The sequence below is a fragment of the Aulonocara sp. 'chitande type north' Nkhata Bay genome, linkage group LG1, assembly GCF_057382095.1.
Source record: "Aulonocara sp. 'chitande type north' Nkhata Bay isolate Kocher_YH1m ecotype deep benthic linkage group LG1, A_spYH_male_GT1.1, whole genome shotgun sequence".
Lineage (NCBI taxonomy): Eukaryota > Metazoa > Chordata > Actinopteri > Cichliformes > Cichlidae > Aulonocara > Aulonocara sp. 'chitande type north' Nkhata Bay.
Genome location: NC_141344.1, coordinates 28,241,302 through 28,253,441, shown reverse-complemented (window position 1 = coordinate 28,253,441; position 12,140 = coordinate 28,241,302). Strand labels below are relative to the sequence as shown.

The window sequence follows — 12,140 nt, the reverse complement described above, 5'->3', positions numbered from 1 at the left end:
ACTGCGTCATGCATTCGATAGCTTTAAATTAATGTCACAATAACGCGATGTCCTCAATCCTGTGACACAACGCTGTAGCTTTAAAGCATCAGAGAAAATGATGTCAGCAGCACGCAGCACCAAGGGTAATATTTAGATTCCACTTTGGACACTTTAATATAAATGTCTGCTTTGATTGGTTGGTGACTGATGGTCTGGTCTTTGTTATCTTTATCGTTACTGGACTGCTGTTATGAAATCACCCCACAGTGAACTTCAGAGAGAAGTAAGATGAGCAATGAGCTTGCTTCTGCTGAGTGAGACTTTTTGTCTGTCCAAAACAGCCTCCCCGATAGAGCGGGAATTATTAAATCAGGTTGTGATTCCAGGTATCACTCTTAGGACCTGACCTCTGTGTCAGCCGTCAGAACGCTCTAACCTCTCCGTTCCTCCGTGTCATTCCCTCATTTTTATCATCCAGGATTTTCAGGAACTTCTTAGGAAACACTCTCACCCTCGTAACCCGTATCAGACTCTCCCAGCCTTTGTTTGAGCGGGTAAATAAACTGGCAGGAAGAGCAGAGATCACATGTGTGCCAAATAGATGCATCCACTTGTCCATCCGCCCTTTTTTCCATGACTGCAAATCATTATCACCATGGATACTTCCACAAATAGAGCATCAGTTGAATATGAGCACCCAGTGCATTACGGAGAAGCCAAACACACACACACACACACACACACACACACACACACACACACACACACAAAACAGCACATGTATGACTTTAGAAAATGCTGAGTTACAGTTATTTCCCAACCCTTATCCTTTTATCCAAAACAAAAAACCTTAAATGTTTATTTACATCAAGGTGGCTTGTTTGTAGTTCATATAAGGAGGGCACACTTTTGTCTGTTTTAATACCTGGACTACACATATTTATCATACCTTCCGTTAGGAGACAATGATCTATCCTGCTGGGTAGCCCCTTTTAAGGGCCCCTTTACATATTCAGTCTGACCTACTTTTATTCCCCTCAGCTGTGACACAGCGGATAAGTGTGGACACAAGTACATAGCTGGGTCGCTGAAGTGGACAAACTGGGTTAAAATTGAGGTGGAAAAAAGAAAAGAACTTCAAAAGATAATTGGACCAATAACATCAGGATGGTGTTTGTTGGAGTAATGCACTGTCATTCTAGTAATACAGAATGAAATGAGACTGTTTCCCTTGTTTGAGTACTGCAGTCAATTTGAAAGCAAATGAATCTAATGGTCCTGGAGTCCTTCATTTTGCACTTTCACCTGTTAATCTTAATTGTTTCCATGAAGATAGCAACAGGTCTAAAGATCCTAATCAGTGTCGATGCCAGTTTGTTCCGTAACAGCAGGAGGCTGACCTGCAAATGGCTGCAGGGAGCGCAGCCTGTGGTAAAGCTTTAATCAGTTAAGAGGATTGATCTGTGAGGTTACATACCTTTGTGAAGGGATTTTCTCTTTCACCATCATATTAGTGCTCTCGGGTCATTACAACAGGACTCACACATACATACAAGTTCATGAAATCTACATTTTAGCATCATGTTAAAAAGATAGATTTTTGTAGAAGAAACATCTCAAATAGTTTCATGAAATCTGGACATGTGGATTTTTGCTGGTTTGCACAACAGCAACAAAACGGCACAATATCTTCATTAACATGTTAATAGAATTTTAAAAAGAAGCACTGATTATAGTGTATGCCATTTATGGGACATGAAAGGGGACTGGCTGAGTGACTAACAAATGCAAGCAAGCTCTGGTCTCTGTCTCACTTGAGGAATCCTCGAGGCAAGCCTGAAGCGGAAGAGCAGCACGTTTTGCAGAGGGCTCAGTTTCCACTATTACTTTTTGCTTAACTTGATGTTCACATTTATGTAACAAGCACTTGAAAGCAACACAGAAGCCTTGTTTTCTATTTATAACTGTTAGTGTCATTGTCAGTGTGAACCAGGACCAGGATGTGCTGGTCGTTGAACTGTGCAGAAAGCGTAACCTTTCACGTTCTTAAAAAAACCTTTTTCTTTGCCTTTTTCGTTCATGATTATTTAAACAACCACAAATGCTGCAGGTCGCCACCCGTGTGACCTCTTATGGACTCTTACAATGTGTTGCAAATGGGAAATTGTTAAAAATAGCTATACTGTATACTGTTTGTGGTTGCAATTCTTAGAAAAGATATGGCAGCCACACCTTTTATTTCATTGTCTACAATAGACAAACAATTTATTTAATTTTTTTCCTTCAGTCCTAAAATGATTTTTTTTTCTTTGTTGTGTTTGCTCACTAAAAGTGCCAGTACTACCCAGCAACTCCTGTGTCAGCACTTCTTTCTCTTGGCTGGTTACCAGATTAATCAGACAGACCACATTCTTGCCAGCAATGACATGTCTCCTTGGCTAAAAACCCTGTCGTTCACCCCCCCCAGTCTGTGCCAGTCTGCCCAAGTCTGTCTGACAGGTTGGTAATTATACTTCACTTTATTGTCTTTCCATGTTCTCATGGTATGCTTCTGCCTAGAGAGAGGGCCTAACGCCGTGCTGTAGTAGACAAAGCTATCGAATCTGTGTGGCCACATTTTTTTGGGAGAGAGAGGATGGAGTTATCTGCAAGTACCCACGCCCAAGCCAAAGACAGAGAATTCAGACCAAAGACAGAGATGAATGTCCTTGTTACAGCTACTGTATGATTTCTGATGTGTTTCTGTTGGTCCAATAAAAGTGTCATGATCCTGGGTCCTTTTGACCCAGCGTTTTGTGTTTTCTCTTCGCGATTTTGGTTCTGTTCTCTAATTGGTGTTTACCCTGTTCCCCCCCGTGTGTTCCTGTTTTATTGTGAAGGTCTGCGTCTTATGTGAGTGTTTTCAGTTTGCCTCCCTGGTCTCGTCATGTTAATCACTCCCAGCTGTGTCTCCCACCTGTGTGTAATCTCCCTGTGTTCTCTGAGTGTATTTAAGTTGTATTTTCTGTCTTGGTAATCGCTGGTTCGTCTGTGTTGTTTCCCCTCGGTCTCCCTGCGTCTCCCCGTATGTATTTCTCCGGACCTCCCTGCATCCTCATTCTGGTTTGTCTTATTAGTTTACCCAGTTTAGGTTTCCGGTTTCATGTTTTGTCGCCACCGCTGTTTGTACTCACACCCCTGTAAATAAACACTCATCTGCACCAGAGCTGCCGCATTTTGGGTCCTATTTCATATTCCACACGGCTTGCCCCGGCAAACCGTGACAAAAAGATGATTCAAGCAGGGTGCCAATGCAAATATATGACTTACCACGTAAGAACAGCAATGACTGTAAAGTGGAATTCATGGTAGTGAATTTGTGTGCATTTCTGTGGGTATTTGGCTACACAAAATGAAGGATTATGGGGAAATGCATAGCCTGATGAATGTGAATTCTGAAAGTTGAATGCTGATTGGTTAAAAAATGAACTGGAACACTGACTAACACAAAAAAAGCATCAAAGACAAAAAAGCAGGAAATGAAATGCTGTCCTGCCTGTTCTGAAAGTGCTTTTTTAACTTCTTTAACAGGATATGAGTTTAATATAAGTTTGTGTGGGGATGTATAGTGTATAGTGCTTTCTCTGTAAAGGTCAGTGTGTAGGTATAATACACTTTGCATTAGACATGATGGTGAGGACTTAGATGTTGTTGGTAAAGTAGACTGCTTACAGCTTTTAGCTCTGTTTCCAGCTAAATCGACAAACTGGACATTCTGTAAGAACGAGGATGCTTGTCTACAAGCAAAGAGCAGCGCACAGACATGGTGTGCTCACATCAGTCTCTGTTGTCTCTCATCATTCGCTCCCTCAGGCCCTCATTAGTACTCCTGAGGATATGTTTGCTTAACACTCTGGTAAATGGTCTCGTTACACTGCGTAATCTGCTGGTGTTATTGTTAAATAACAGATGCAGCCAAAATCCCACTTGTACCTCATGTATGTTCAAGTATTGTGGACGTGTTGGGCTAAAGAAATGTGTTGTAATGGTCTTCCTATTCATTTAAAATATTTTCTTTGCTTTTGCTTTATGCAAACAGTTTCCTGCAAAATATGTTAATTAACATGACGTTTTGTTAGAGCAGACATGAAAAAGATGCTCAAAGATGGTGAAAAAAGGGCCAGTTCCTCATTTCTTTTCTGTGCATAGTAATGAAGTCTGTCTCTAGGTCACAGAATCTCACACTCTCCTCCCACACAAGCATTATAGCAAGGTAATAGTTGTTTGCAAGAGCAGAGAAGCAGAGCTGTGCTAAAGAAGTCTCAGGCCTTCACATAAACCTAAAGACAGGCTGTCATTGGCCTTTTGATGAAAGACTGAATCTCAACGCATCACCCGAAGCAATTTGCATGTGTACCTCAAAGTGCAGAAAGTGATGATCGTTCCCTTCTTGGATTTCTCGTCTGTGTCTGTTTCAGCTTTCTACACAAAACGCTGCTGCCACCTTACATCACATACTTTTGTTGCCTTCCTCTCCTCTGCACAGCCTACAGAATTCAGCTGCTCATGCATGATTAAAGCCAGTTATGCAATGAAACAAAGATGGATGGATTTCGTGCACTTGGTTGGGGTTTCTACCTTTCTGTGTGGAGTTTGCATGTTGTCCTTGTGCCTGAGTGGGTTTTCTTTAGATTTCAGCTTCCCACACATTAAACGCATCCATGTTAGCTAACTTGCAATTATCAATTACAATCTAAAATTGATCTAAAATTGCTTAGCAGTGGCCATGTGCTTCTCTGTGCTATAAAGAAATGTGCAGGACGTGCCCCACTATGCCCAATGTCAGAAGGGATATCCTCTGACCCCCAACTGGATTAAAAAAAACAACAAAAAAAACCCAAAATCATTGTACTGATGGCAAAAAAAAATAAAATATTGGATTTGGATTACTTAATAAAATCCTATCCTAGAACAAATGTGATGTTACCTCTGTCTGATAACTAAAGTTTACATAACAGTACTTCCCACCAGAAAATACAATGATGTTGCCCGGGTTGCCTTTTTCATTGCTATCATTACTATCATTTTTATACAACAATTGTTATTATTGTTATTTTACACAGATTATACCAACAAGATTTAAATGTTAACAAGGAGCATTTTGAGAGCACAAACCTGCTCACTGTCTGGGCAGTGTTTACTTTTAAGCCAATAGTATTGTAATTTTTATGTATTCATTTTGCTTTCTTTATTGTTTTTAAAGCAGTTTGCCATGTAGGAGTAAGTGATGAATAATTACTGATTTGTAGGTAACTGTATATAACTATCTTGGTCTTATTCTATAGTATTATACTACAGCAGGTTTCTAACTAACCAGGTAGCTTGTATTATCCTGACAATACTTTCTTTAAAAATATAACACATAAACTCCTTGCTGGAGGTAATTAGTAGCTTTAATAGCTTTCTATTCGTTTACTAATTTATTTAACCCTTGGGGAGAACCAGACTAGCTGTGTTCCTCTGCATCTCTGCTTAGCTAAGCTATCAAACTGCTGGCATGAGCCTCACACTATAACCACAATGATTTGAGTGATACTGATCTTCTTATCTAACGCTAGAAAAAATATTTTTTTAAAAAGACTTGATGCCCTTGGAAAGGCAGGATTTCCTTATTTATTAATTTTTTTCTATAAAACCACCTGAGCTTCTTTGCAGGTACGCAAAACCTCACAATTTAAATGTGGACAAATAGAGAGAAAGTATTTATAATGTGTCTGCATTGCCTGAGGGTCTGTGGATGGATTTACCACGGATGATGGAATCAGTCCTCACTTGCCACTTCAGCATTTGATTTGTCTGTGGCACTTGATTTATCCACACAGTCACCCATTCATTAGCAGCTATATATAGAACACATCCAGGCAGGTGTAACCCAGTTCCTAAAATCATCTCAAACAAAAAGAGAAGAAAAATTAAAACATTTAATGTTCATTGTTCTGTTCTTACTGTCCCTGTTAATGAAAGTGAAATGAGATCAAAATAATTATTTAAACATAGAAGGGATGCAGATTATATATGATATGCTCTGGTCAAACAAGGGTTAAGTTTCTCAGAGGGTTGATGAGCTCTGATGAGAGCCTATTGTTTTACTCCACTCCTCACATGTCAGCCAATCGGTGAAGCTCTAGGCAGCTCTTGTCCCTCCTTAGTACCAGCTCCCAAGTTTTCAGTCTCTTGCTTCTACAGCCGAACAGAGCAGACGGACTAAAACTTTTGTTATCGGTAAGCTGGAGAAATTAACCTCTAACGAGTTAAAAGAAATACCATCTAAACTGATATTTTTCACAAATTATGTATTTGCACTTTTGTTATCGGGCAGAGCGAAACCGGAGGGTTTACTGAGCTGTGGCTCCATGTAAATGCTGAGCATCCACTCGACGGCGGTAAGCTAAATGTGGCTAATCAGACACGTGATGTGCGGAGTGTGGGTACAGTTGTTCGATGTCTCTGAAACGCACTGTTGTTATGCTAGTTAGAGCATTAACTAAGTCATTAACATGTGAAAAGTTGTAAATGGTTAAAGCAGCTAAAAATAACTTTATGAGAGATAATTGTAAGCAGACTTTATCCTGCTTCCTGTTTAAATTTTGATGTCAATCGGTTGTTTTACAATACTCAGTATTGAACACTTGGAGGTAATTTTTAGTGTATTTCCACTTGTACTAGTAGGCCTATGGTACAAGCGGGATTAAGCACGTCTATTTTAATACTCCTATTTGTGGACTGAGTCCTTGTGTTTACGTGTTATTGAAATTGATTATTTGCACTTTGTTCAATTTCTGATAAGCATTTGCATATTATTCCATTTCTTAAAAGGGGTAATATACTTATTTATTTGTGATTAGATATATATGTACAGTGAGTTTATTTTGATCGATGTAATTAATGTTTACAATGAAAGTGAATTATATGGTGACTATAATTCCTGAATGTTTAAAACCTTGTAGATAATCTTTAATGTTACTGCAGGTTACAAATAATTGAACCTTGATACTGTGAAATTTTGGATATTGATACTTTGACCTTTGAAACTTGATATTTTAATGTTGTACAACATGACTGAACTGATGATGATTGAATTGATGATAGCTGATCTGAATAGTAGTTACTGCACTGTGACACTACTTTAGTTTAATTTGTGAGAGTTATCCTTAAAGGGCACGTGACATATATTTGGCCATTGTTTATAGGTCAGGTTTTTATATGGGACGAATCCAAAGACCAGGTCAGCGATTCCAGAACCCAGAGTGTTCCAGTGTTCACTGGATGGCGAGCCAACCCAAGATCCTAGGAGACGATATACATGTACACGCACACTCATTTGCACATTGATGGACTACAATCCTCTACTGTACAAGTAGTACGGTAGGACAGACAATCACACACACACTCCTTGTCAGACGAATTCTATGGGCCCCACCGGTACCATTTGGACTTAAAAAAGACTAATTCTTTTACTTGTGCACAATTTTATTTAATTCTATTTTTTTTTGCTACTTTGGGGGAAATTTTTATACTTGACATTCTGTTAAAACCTGTTGTAATACTGTGTTGTTTACAAATTTCTTTTACAAGGCTTAACATCACTAAAGTACTTTTAAAGCCACATAACTGTGTTTGTCTGGTTTCTCTGCCATTCGTGTACCAGAGCTCTAAGAGTCGTTCTCAGTCTTCTGACACTAGCCCAAATTGCTTATTACTTTAGTAATTATCCATTGGTACTTTATGTAACTCCACGTAAGTGCTACACATGCATGACTGCATACCGCACATTCACATAGCAAAAGCTTCTCTATTGATCTGTCCGTCATTACCGGGGCATTTACGTCAGTGGAGGTTCGCTCATTTCAACAGAAAGAGAAATGGTTCTGGTGAATAGAGGGGAGCACTGCAGGGTAGGCAGGGCACTCGCTGTCGTCTGGCATTATGTAACTACTGGACTATCCTATAGCCCATCTAACCCAAATCTACTGCAAACTCATATGAGCTTTTAAATGGATTTTTGGGTGAAGTCTGCACTGCCTGATGGCCTCATGTAATCCTCCCTGATAAGAATAAGGCAGACAAGGGTCCAACAGAAGAACCCTAATCCTTTTTAGTGTTTCCAGAATCACTAAAAACTGCTGTAATCAAACCTATACTGAAAAAGGACAATCTTGACAAGACACAAATGAACAACTACAGGCCGATCTCAAATCTCCCGTTTTTAAGTAAGATCATTGAAAAAGCAGTTTCTCAACAGCTCAGTTACTTCTTAAAACAGAATAATTGCTACGATGCCTTCCAGTCAGGTTTTAGACAGAACCACAGCACTGAAACCGCTCTGACCAAAGTGTTTAATGACATATGTCTGAATACAGACAGTGGAAAAATGTCAGTCCTAGTTTTACTGAATCTCAGTGCAGCATTTGATACAGTTGACCACAACATATTACTCAAACGACTGGAGAACTGGACAGGTCTTTCAGGAACTGTACTAAACTGGTTCAAAACATACTTAGAAAACAGGAAATACTTTGTATCAATAGGTAACTTCACATCTGAGCAGACAAGTATCACATGTGGAGTTCCCCAAGGTTCCATCTTGGGACCCCTTCTGTTTAACATCTACATGCTCCCACTGGCACAGATTATAAACAACAACAAAATAAACTATCACAGCTATGCAGATGACACACAAATATATATCACAATGTCACCAGGAGACCGAGGCCCTGTACAGGCTCTTGGTAAATGCATTGAGGAAATCAATGACTGGTTGTGCCACAATTTTCTCCAGCTAAACAAAAACAAAACTGAGGTAATAGTCTTTGGCGCCAAAGAAAAACGATTACAGGTCACCAGAGAACTTCAATCTATACATCTAAAAACCACAAACCAGGCGAGAAATTTGGGTGTAGTGATGGATGCAGACCTAAACTTAGAAAAACACATTAAGACAATAACAAAGTCAGCTTACTATCACCTCAAGAATATATCAAGGATAAAAGATCTGATGTCTCAACAGGACCTGGAAAAACTAGTCCATGCATTCATCTTTAGTAGGCTTGATTACTGTAACAGCATCTTTACAGGTCTACCTAAAAAATCAGTCAGACAACTACAGCTCATTCAGAACTCTGCTGCTCGAGTCCTCACTAAGACCAAAAAAGTGGACCACATCAGTCCAGCTCTGAGGTCCTTACACTGGCTGCCTGTCCGTCAGAGGATAGACTTTAAAGTTCTGATGCTGGCCTATAAAGCTCTGAATGGTTTAGGACCAAAATACATCAATGACCTCCTGACCCAGTATGAACCATCCAGATCCCTCAGGTCATCTGGATCCGGTCTTTTATCAGTTCCCAGAGTCAGAACCAGACACGGAGAAGCTGCATTCAGCTTTTATGCTCCTTATATCTGGAACAAACTCCCAGAAAGCCTCAGATCAGCTGAAACACTCAGTTTATTTAAATCCAGGTTGAAGACTCACCTGTTCTCAGCTGCATTTGAATAAAGCACCAAATCCACACTTTAAGCTTAAATTTCAAAACTTACATTTAACTACTGATTTTATCTACTGTTCTGATTTTATCTGTTTTGATTTTATATACTGTTTTGTTTGTTTGTTTGTTTGTTAATTAGTTAGTTAGTTTATTTGCTTGTTTTAATCAATTTTAAATCATGCTTTTTATTTGTTCTTGTTTCTGATGTCTCTGTAAAGCACTTTGAATCACCTTGTTGTTGAATTGTGCTATACAAATAAACTTGCCTTGCCTTGCCTTGCCTTGCCTTTTTCACTTGTATTTCTTTAATTATGCAATATATTCCTCAGCAGTGCAGAGGAACAGAGATGAACTGAACTGCAATGACCTATCCACTGAAAAACCTTGCACCAAGCTTTCAGCCCACACTAGGGTGTACTGTGGAGCATGTAGTGCAGCTAAGAAAATATATACGCATGTAAAGCACACTCTCAAGGCTCTAAATTACCCAATGAGCACACACCTCAGTTGGTCCAAGAGCTGTGGCATTCCATGGTACAGGATTACATGTTATTGCAAAACAAACCCGAGTTCAGTGTCCTCTGATAGAGAGGGATGAAGTGCAATCGACCTGAAACAACAGCAAGGTGTTTTTCCACCTTCCGGTCACATCGTGCCATAGTAGAGCAAGTTAATAATTGATGATTTACACAGGCCAATCAATCAGATGTCACAGACGTGCCTGTTGTGGCTAACCCTTACCCTTTCAAGCCTGTGTTTACGGTCACTGGAGAACAAGCTCATATTGACTTTCAAACCCCAGCATATCCTTGGAGGATTTGTCTCAGACAAGGACCCCTAAGCATTTTCTTGCAGCACTGGGCCTGTGATGTCATCCCAGCGATGCGATTGGCCAATCCCAGCAGAGGAATGTGAAACCCTTTTATCCAATAATTTGTATTCGAAGGTGGGATGATGCCAGTGACAGCCTAGCTAGGTGAGGCCAAGATTGGCCAGACGGGCTTCCCATTAACCCTGCCCCCCCCATGCTACATCGATCCGCAGATCCGCAGTGACAGACACACAGAGCCAAAGCAGGGGGGCTCAGAAAGCGGGGCGGTAAGAGCAGCTGCAGCGTTATTCACTGACAGCGAGGTGTGATTATATGCTAGTAATCTCAACGCTTTGGTTGGCTTCATAGCCCAGTATTGCTTCTCAACAACACACCAGCCACTCTGCCATGCCCCTGAATTTTGAGATATTATAAGAGAGGGTTTAGTTGATGGGAAAGCTGAAGTGAGATTCAGGCTCATCTGGGATCAGTCTTTAAAGAATGCTGGTGTGACAGAGGAAGCCAATTAATCCCATGCCCATCGCTGCTGTGACCCCGATGTGTGATAAGAAGCTTGATGCTGCGGCTGCCGAGGATTTGAGAGAGCTGCTAAAGTCAGACAATGGAAATGTGTGTGTGATGGAAAGTCAGAGAGGAAAGATGAGGATGATCTTATGTAATTATTCAAAATTAAGTCTTCTAACTGCACCATAACCCCTTTGGGCATAAATAAGCATAAACACATTTTAGATAAGATAAGACAAGACAAGACAAGACAAGATAGACGAGTTTAGAAAATCATCTGATTCAGCTTGTAAACGTGAAAAAAATCACACTGAAGGAGATGAATGCAGAAGTTCGAGACAGGAGAGAGTTACTGATGGCACAGGATGTCCTTGGTCTTATTTTAAACCCAAATATTATGAGTAATAAGACCTTGTAGACAGTAAAAAGACAGTGACGGGACAAAGGTGTGTGGTTGTATCATTATCACACATCGAGATGTCTGATATTAAACGCAGCTTTTTCATTTGCAGGTGTGTCATACTTCATATGGTTATCATAGTCCAGCTCTCCCTCAGTCTTCTGTGGACAGCATGCTCTTATCTCGGCTTTATGATCTCCTTCAGGATTTGTTCTGGCACTGCTGTGGCGTAAAACATGGTCAGCATCTGACTTTGACCTTGTTTGCTAATCTTTACGCTTTTATTGCCATGAAAAGAAAAAAAAAACAAACTTTCCACTCAAGTGTCATCAAACATTTAGCAACTTACCTTGAAATGAACCTCGTCTCAGGTTTATGGTGTACTCAGAATCCCGGCTCATTTAGAGGAATTATTTTAATCTATTAATAATCAACATGCTCTTGCTCAATACAGCGGTTACTCTTTTATTTGCTTTTGATTACTATTATGCAATAATATCCTGCCATACGGCTTCAGATGTTTGGACAGTGACTTTTAATAATCTGTCTCACCTGAACCTGTTGAATACATTCAAACACATAAGCAGTGAATGCTTTCTGCATTAGTGCTGTTAAGAAACTTCCAGATTCCAGGGCCTCTGATCCTCTTACATCACCGCCAAACACCCAGTTTTATCTCTGACCCCATAACAAACAAATCCAATCACATCAAGCACACAGAACACACAATACGCACAGTGTACCTGCCAGATCACTTAATCATTTCACTTCAGAGTATCCCAAGAATGTACTATTTGTCATTTCTCTGGCGGGCGAGGAGCAGACAAAACAGGTTATATCACATCAGAGAACGGACGGCTCATACCCCCAGCAATCCTGCGTGTGAGGATTCTCCACTCAC

The 12,140-nt window shown here is 40.1% G+C and overlaps 1 long non-coding RNA gene across 1 annotated transcript; it reads left to right on the top strand.

The window, feature by feature from the left end:
• Window positions 1–5,894: 5,894 nt before the first annotated feature.
• LOC147339270 (uncharacterized) lies at window positions 5,895–9,779 on the top strand. The gene is made up of 3 exons (XR_015129076.1): window positions 5,895–6,243; window positions 6,341–6,404; window positions 7,212–9,779. It is a non-coding gene; the product is annotated as an uncharacterized LOC147339270 (long non-coding RNA).
• The last annotated feature ends 2,361 nt before the right edge of the window (window positions 9,780–12,140 follow it).